Genomic DNA, 8,963 nt, shown 5'->3' with positions numbered 1-8,963 from the left:
GAGCCGAAGGAAGAAATTCTTCATCACTACTACCTCAAATCTGCCCATTGAATCCAGCCCAAGTCAGCTACGATTGCTTGTGCAGCCTGAAACCAGAGACAAGTTTTTCAGATCGGCGAACCAGAATCCGTGGACCTAACCCATGGATCCATGAACCATATTGCTTGTGCCTTTTTCTTCCCGTAGTTTCCTTTTCCTACTAACAAATGATGTAGCCTATAAATAGGCAATCCTAGTTATTTTTCAGCATTCTCTTATCGATTTTTATCAACTTTTTATTGGGTTTTTCCAATAGATTGAGAATTTCTCATATCTACGAATCTTTGATTCATTTTCCAAGGAAACATTTGTGTAACTTTTCTCTTTGGATTACACTTTCGTATCAATTGGTATTAGAGCAGGTATCTCTTAGAATGGCTTCTAATAACAGAAATCATAACCGTAACTCTAACGAAGGAGTCAAGGGTTTGAATACCACAATTGCTACACATACCATTTGCTTGGATGCTATTGAGGCACGCTTGTATCGGATGGATGCACATGACAAGTGTATGGAAAGGATGTTAGCCACCCTCATGGATTGAATGGGATTGCAGAACAATCAAAATCACGATAATGGTGGTGATTGAATCGAGAGGATTGCTTAAGATCGACACCAAAATCAACATGAGTTGGGTTTCCTTCGTAGGAATCTGAACTATGAGGATAGGTCTTTAGATGACAATACCAACATAGAAAACCCCTAACCATAGAGGTCACCAGAACTATGCTGAACAATTTAAACTAAAGGTGGATGTCCAAGCATTCAATAGAAATCTCGGGATCTAAGATTTCCTAGATTGGCTGGTAGAGGTTGAGCGCTTCTTCAACTACATGAACATCTCGGAGAAGAAGTAGGTGAAGCTATTGGTCTACAGGCTTAAGAGATATGTTTCCTCTTGTTATGAGCAACTTCAACTAATGCTGAGACGACAAGGAAAGCAACCTGTTCGATCATGGACAAAGATGAAGCAGTTGCTAATGGTGCGTTTCTTTCAACCTGACTATGAATAACACCTTTTCTCACAGTTTCAACGTTGTGTACAAGGTACCAGATTAATACTTGAGTAAAACCCCGAATTTCTGCGATTATTATCTAGGAATAATGTTATGGAGATGGATAACCAATTAGTTTTTAGATATTTAGATGATTTGAAAGATAATATTGTTGGATCCTTGATCCAACGTTGGATTTATATGTGAATAATTATGTAATGCAAACTGTCAAATAAGGTTAAGTACAATTAAAGTGATCAAATATGGTTTGGAATTAATGTATTTAATAGGATATGGACCTTTAATGTGTAGAGACTTAAGGGCTCCTATTTCTATGATGAGCTGAAATAGGGATCCAAAGGTTAATAGAAATGTTACCTATAAATAGGGTTATGGTCCCCAGGTTACACGAATCATTATATTTGTCGTATTTTCTAGTACCACAAAAACAGCTCTTCCCTGATATCCCATCGTCAGGAAAGATACCAGAGAGATACTAAAGGGCTCTATCAAGATTTGACAAATACGTGTTGACTTGGAAGGCTACCCCAATATCTTTGGAAATTCAAACATCAATTTATCAATATGAATCCAGGTACACTTCCGCAGTTTTTATCGTTAATTTATTTCTTAATAATCGCCATATAGATTTTGGGTTTACTAGGTGATGATTTTCACCAAAAATTAAATTTAAATAACCACCCTAACAAGTGGTATTAGAGCTCATATGGTTGATTATTGAGAAATAATTTGGATTTAGTAATTTATGTATAAACATACATATATTTTTTGTCTCGTGAATTCGTTTTTTGATATATATGCATATAGGCCATTAAATAAAAAAAAAAATCTTGGTAATCGAGGCTGTCTTGAATTTTGACTATAAATGCATGGATTGGCCACATGATGAATGTCATGATATGGTTTTGTCGTTATGTTCAGATTGATTGCTATGATGTTATTCATGCCATTGATTCATAGTTTTGATTACATGGAATTCAGTGGGTCCCACCTTAGTCAAGCCGATCCATTACTTTCTTATGCTATTATAATGGTCAATTGTTAACCATATGAATCTAGGTTTCGTGTCATTTTCATGCTTTTGTCGTACTTGCCGAATAATATAAAGCCAAGATAGTCCATGGTTCTTAAACAGTAACAACCGTGATTCAAGTTTCGTTGTTTTATTCATTATTTATTGATATCCTATGAATAATGAATGTTTACAGTAACGGGACCATTTATGATTACATAAGGACCTATGGATTATGTGGTTTACCGTGGATTCCATATTAAACAACTTGTTTATATGGTTTTTATGACTTGCTTTCATGTTCAAGAATAAATATGCATATATTAATATGTTAAAAAAAATTAGGGTTTCTTTAATTTAAGTGAACCCTAATAAAGTTAAATATGACATTTAAGTCCTATAAAGTCCATATGTTAGGCCAACTAAATATATAGTTTTATAAGACATTATGGACTTCAAGAAAAATTTGGGCTTGTGTGATAAATTTGGGTCAAATTATGGATATGGACTTTTAGTTCAATAAGTCTTGATCCAATTGATTGGTTTAACCGTGTTTGACCACGTTTTGACTAGAGTTGACCAAAGTTAACTTTGATCAAAATTTTTGTTTAATTTGTATAATTTTAAATTTGAATATTGGTATAATTATATATATTTTGGAATAAATTAATTGAAACAATATGCCACCAAAGTGACCTCTATTGTGAAAATTAATTTATTTTAAAATATAACTAGTTGGGTACTTGTAATTTTATGAATATTGATTGGCCCAAAGGAAGGTCAATATTTAATAAAATTACATGTGCACTTGTGGTAATAAATACGTGATAATTATTTAAATTTTTTACATATGATTTATAAATTGGCTCAAAGAAAAATTTATTTTTTGACATGTTATTATTATCAGTATTTATTACTGCATCTATCACTTAGAAGTTAATATTTTTGTCCAAAAATAAAATATTAATGGAACATCGGTATCTTGAAATGGGGTTACCTTTATTTAAATTTATTATTATTTTGGTTCATGTGAGCTTGTTTTAATTATATTATGTTTTCTGTTCAGTTGCGAATGATCTTACAAATATTACTTCCAACATCAATAATATTCCTATGCTGAATGGCACAAACTTCAAATCTTGGAAAGAAAATCTCTTGATAGTACTTGGGGTAATGCATCTCGACCTTGCATTAAGGGATGATTCTCCCCCACCTCTTACAGATCAGAGTACTTCTAATAAAAAGAGAAATAATGAAAGGTAGGAGAGATCGAATCGCTTGTGTCTGATAATCATTAAAAAGGCCGTTCCACAAGTATTCAGGGGAACAATGTCAGAAACAACGGTAATCGCTAAAAAGTTTCTTCAGGACATTGAAAAAAGATTTGTCAAGAACGAAAAGACTGAAATTAGTACGCTCTTGACACGCCTAGTTTCGATGAAATATAATAGTAAAGGTAATATCAGAGAGTACATTATGGAGATGTCTCATCTTGTCTCAAAATTGAATGCACTTAAATTGAAACTCTCCGAAGAGTTACTAGTGCATTTGATTTTAATATCTCTTCTTACACAATTTAGTCAATTTAAGGTGAGTTACAACTGTCAAAAAGAGACTTGATCTCTAAATGAACTCATCTCACACTATGTAGAAGAAGAGAAAAGGTTGAAACAAGATCAGACAGAAAGTGTCAATCTGTTGTCAACCACTAATAATAAAAGCAAGGGACTTAAGAGAAAGAAAGAAAAGGAGCTGTGTGGCGACCCCACTTCCCCCTAAGGCGAACCAAAGGGTTGGCGGGCCGTCTGCCCAGCTCTCGCCAGGACTCACGCAAGCATTCTAACCCAAAACCTTTCGAAGAATAACCTAATCTATTACAAAACAATTCCTCCGAAGAAGACCGTCACTAAAACCACATTAACTTCAGAGATAGCAGCGATTTAAAATAGCCAAACGACGGCTCCTAAACATTTCACGCGTTGCGAACTGCGGAATAGAATCGTACCGTCCCAACTAAAAAAAAATTCATACAACAAAATACAACAATCAAGCCAAGCATCCAAATTAAGTTTTACACATTTTCCAGCTTCAAGTGGCAATCCAAAATAAAAAGTACATTATCCAAATTTAACACACTACAGCCCACACAAATAGTCATAGTATACAAATACATCCCAAAACGAAACATGGATAAGTTTCAAAGCCTTCAATTTCCAGAACCTGTCAAGGAAAACAAATAAACGTGGGGTGAGCTAAAGCTCAGTGGTGCCCCAAAACATGCAATCAAATAAAACAAATATCACGTATCGATTTTAATTAACGTAAACAAATAGGAAAACGTGTAACAGCACAAGGTAGGATACAGGGGCTCTCAGGATCCATTCTCCTTGCTTGATCAGAAATTACCGAAGTCGACCCTCCGTCAACTCTCACTACTTAAAGTCCATGTAAATACTCTTATTTTTCTTAGCTCCGGCCACCGAACATACCCCAGCTCCGGGCCCGCACGACAAAATAAATGAGAGCGGTAGTACTCGAGTATACCTGGGACTGGTCGAGGGATTTCCTCAACGACGTTGCGTCCAGCAAGAGATTAGTATAGACTGGTCGAGGGATTCACCCAGCGACGTTGCGTCCAGCATGAGATTAGTATAGACATGAGATTAGTATAGACTGGTCGAGGGATTCACCCAGCGATGTTGCGTCCAGCATGAGGTTATTATAGACTAGTCGAGGGATTCACCCAGCGACGTTGCGTCCAGCATGTAGATAGTGCAAGCAGGATATTCACGAAAACATTTCAAGCAAGTCACCACTCGAACGGCTAATGTGGTAAAGTACACATAGCTCACTTCGATGGATCAAAACCATATTTCCAAATGTCACATATCAAGCCAAGAAAGCGCATTAATCAGGTAAGCATAGAACAAGCAGGGACACTCACCAAGAGTGAAGTTCAAAGGTCAAGCCGGGAATCGAATTCCGCGTCCTCGCAATATCCTAAAAACCAAATTTTGAAACTATAAGTTCTCTATTCAATTTTTAAGCTTATTCGTATAGAGGATTATCTAATATATTACTAGTTTACTTCCTCAAAGTAATTACAAAAATCTACTTAGGTTGAGACTTGACAAAAGTAGAGAAAATGTTTCTTATAGTTTTCCTTGAGATATTTTTCCTTATAGAAGGGTAACTAGTATTATTTTCTTGAAATAAGTCGATAATCCACTAAGGATTAAAACTGGTAAAAGTAATAAAATATTTCGTATAGTTTCCTTATATTACTTTTCTTTCTAAAGATGTAGCTAGAGCTGCTTTACTTGAATAAGTTTGCTTACCGAACAAGTCTTCTACGCCTTTTGTTTAAAACTATTGAAATCTCGCGTTTTTAACGAGTTTCTCAAAACAACTAGTCAGGGGCAGCTTTTAAGGAATGAAAAGAAAAGTAAGCTAGTACCTAGGATTTTAAAACAAATGAAATCATTTTCTAAGAAAAGTACTAAAGCTAATTTAAGCTTAAGAAGGAATCGTCGAGTCGGCAAAGTTTAGAAAATCCTTACGCAAGAGTTTCTACTTAAAAGTACGATACTAAGTTTTATCGTTTAATGCCAAGCACAAGCTATGTTTAAGTAATTCCCCTGAAACATTCTCGAATTCACAGGGTCGAAATGAATTTCACAATTTCGATTCCACTTCGAAATCACATTGTAACTCAGGTTTGCCAACACATCAAAATCACATTTCAATAGCAAGTCACTAGGGCTTCGTCAATCATTAGCCCTAGGTTTCAATAGATTCATTTCCGATCAAGAATAAAATAAATGACCAAGGCTTCATCAATCATTAGCACTTGGTTTTGGCAAGCTCATATTACGTCTCAACTAAATCAAAATGAATGTAAGGCCTCCAAGCAATTCCAGAAATTAACTTTCATCACCCTTTAATACTTGTATAAAATCATTCAAATGGCCAAGGGCTTCATCAATCATTAGCCCTTGACAACATCAATCGCTTCCAACCACAATTCAATCAAGAATTCAAACCACAAATAAGCTAAATGTTCGATCCAAGTCAAGAATTCAGTTTCATAAAGAAACAGGACATTCAAGCAGGACAGTCTACTTTGAGGAGTCACGGACAGCGGTACACATGGAGGAAAAATATGAAATTTCTACAGAACAAAGGCCCATGATTCTAGTTTCAAATGCCACTGACGGCACCTTAAACGGATTTTCCTACACCAAGATATAAGCATTTTACTGAGACTGGTCAGTGAAATCCGAAAATCTGAAATCTCATTTTTCACTTGTGAAAAACTCCTTTTTCTCTTTTAACACCAAAATGTTTTTATTCAACCATTCATACATTTCTTATAGAACTCCAAAACAACACATTCCAAGCATTTCCATCCATCATGATTCAAGGAAAAATTACAAACCAAGCTAAGATTCCAACTCAACCTTTGACTATCACATAAGAAATTCCAGGATGTATATACCAACATTTCTGGTTCCATCTTCCAATTTATCAATTATTTCATTGCTAAACAACTTACACAACTTAAAACTTACAACTCTTATGTATTTCTAAACCATTATATCCCAAGGGAAAAAATAAAATCAATTTCCAGAAACCAATAAAATTTTCAAAGGACAAACTGAAATTTCTGGCTCAACCTTGCGGCTTCCAAAATTTTCCAGCAACTAGTATACTTTAGATCAAATTTTCCTTTGGTTTGAACATGGTGTTAGGTACTCAAATCCAGCATGTAAACACTTAGCTAGCTAGTAAAAATTTCCACTTCAAAACTAGATTCAAACAGCAACTAAAATCATCCAAAACAAAAATCCAGAAATCTGCCCATAAGCCACGGATGAACATGCATGAAGAGATGTTCTGTTTTCATTTTATTTTTCTGGTTTAAACTAACTAATTAGCTGCATGCAGAGCCTAATTAACTTGTAATTAACTATCTAATTATGGTTATAAGCTTAAACAACAAAATTGAACCAACACAGGCTGCAATAATCAAGCTAAGCTCTCGGCAGCTCCAAAACATGCACATAACCGAACTTAATTTCTTAAAGCTCCCATCCGGCTGCCTATCATCCACATGCAAGTTCTTAGATAACTTAAACTTCTTGTTTTTTATTAGTTAAACACCTAATCAAACTCAGATTGTCGCAGGAAGTCAGAAATAAAACTACAATTTCAAGCCAGCTCCTCGGCAGAAATTTTTAACCAAAACAGAAATTTTCTAATGGTTTGATTTCAACATCCGCCTGCACAATCCTTACATGCAAGCTCAGATGTAGCTTGCTCAACTCACAATCAACTTAATTAGTCCAGAAATTACCTTAGATAGCAGCTAATCTCTCACACGAAAATTTCCAGAAATTTCTTCCTTGCTCTCGGCTTAAGAGCAGTCGGTGGTTCCTGGCTCCTAAGTTGCGGCTGGGATTGGTTGTAGCTGGTGGATTTGAGTTCGGTTGGTTGGAGTTGGCGGAGATGAAGATGCAGAATGGTGAAGCTTCCTGAAAATCTTCTCCCTGGTTTCACTCCAGCTCACGGCAGAACCAAAAAAAAAAAATTTCTGGCAGCTCACGTTTCCCCCTCCCAAGCTCACGGATGTAGTTCACCAGGTAGCCCTCTCTCTCGGATGCTCTCGGTCTAAGGCAGAGGAAGAGGTGAGGTGTGGTTGTGGAGAGGAATTGCAGTGGTTTCGGTGGAGTTGTGCAGAGAAGGAAATGAGATTTGTGAAGGCGGTATCTTGGTATTAAGAAAGAAATGGTTTGCGGTTTTGTTTGTGCAGAGAAAGAATTGGAATTGCGGTTTGTGTTTGTGATATGAAATGTGAAATAGAGCAAATGGTATTGTGGTGCCGTGGTTTACGAGAAAGGATTGCGTATAAGAATTGGTTTCGTATCGAATTGGTAATAGCTGCGGTGATTGGACTTGTGGTCAGAAGTTTCGTTTGGTTTGCATGGAAATGTAAGGGCGTTTTGGTCTTTTCACTTTGCTCCCTAACCTCTACTTAAATTCTCCATTCTAATCTTAAAACCAAAAATTATCCCCAAGTGTGATTTGAACGCCTAATTATACACTAGTATACTTAAACCATTTTTATCGAATATTTATCGATTACACTTTAATATTAAAGTTCCTAACATTATTTAGCGATTAAATTAATTATCCGAATATCCAATTATTTATTCTCAAGAAATAGAGTTAGTCTAACTCGAAATTTATCGATTTAGTAATATAGAATCAAGCGAAATAATAATTTAATACAAGTGTGACAATTTGCACATAAAAATTATTTTTACGCACTTATTGTGAAAACAAAGAAGGATAAGACTATAATTATCGAAATTTTCACGCCTTAAGTATGTTTAGTATATTAGTATCATGTTTATCTAAAATTCATTGGTTTTCATCTTAACGCGGAAATTCCTATTAACATTTAACATTAGCAACTAATTGGAATTAATCATTGGAATTTAAATAATTTGTTTTAAGATAGTAAGTTTATCGACTCAAGTGTCATTAATTTCGCATAAGGGAATTTAAGTATTCTAACATTTTATGCTAAGGCGAAAAAAATTTAATCTAACTCTAAAGATATTAATTTAGTCTAGCAAAACCAAGAAATTTCATAACTTAGGAAAATTTTATTATTTTTCACATAAACTTGTTTTTACGTACTTAATTGCAAACAAGTAAAAATAATGCTAGAAATTATTAAGGAATAAAAGAAATGAAATTGAAATATGCACTGGCTTATATATATTTTTCAGGGTTCTCACATCCTCCCCTCCTTACAATGAATTTTGTCCTCAAAATTCACACTTTCTAAAGAAATAAATCGGGGTACTTTTTCTGCATTTTTTTTTTA

General features: G+C 34.9%; 1 long non-coding RNA gene across 1 annotated transcript; it reads right to left on the bottom strand.

Moving 5' to 3' along the window:
* Nucleotides 1–4,122: 4,122 nt before the first annotated feature.
* On the bottom strand, nucleotides 4,123–7,814 carry LOC140015543 (uncharacterized). Its single transcript, XR_011822197.1, has 3 exons — nucleotides 7,425–7,814; nucleotides 5,013–5,068; nucleotides 4,123–4,288 (listed from the first exon to the last, which is right to left on the bottom strand). It is a non-coding gene; the product is annotated as an uncharacterized lncRNA (long non-coding RNA).
* Nucleotides 7,815–8,963: the final 1,149 nt, after the last annotated feature.

The sequence above is a fragment of the Coffea arabica genome, chromosome 10e (genome assembly GCF_036785885.1).
Source record: "Coffea arabica cultivar ET-39 chromosome 10e, Coffea Arabica ET-39 HiFi, whole genome shotgun sequence".
Classification (NCBI taxonomy): Eukaryota; Viridiplantae; Streptophyta; class Magnoliopsida; order Gentianales; family Rubiaceae; genus Coffea; species Coffea arabica.
The sequence above is the reverse complement of the archived record's forward strand: the minus strand, read 5'-3'. Positions and strand labels throughout refer to the sequence as shown.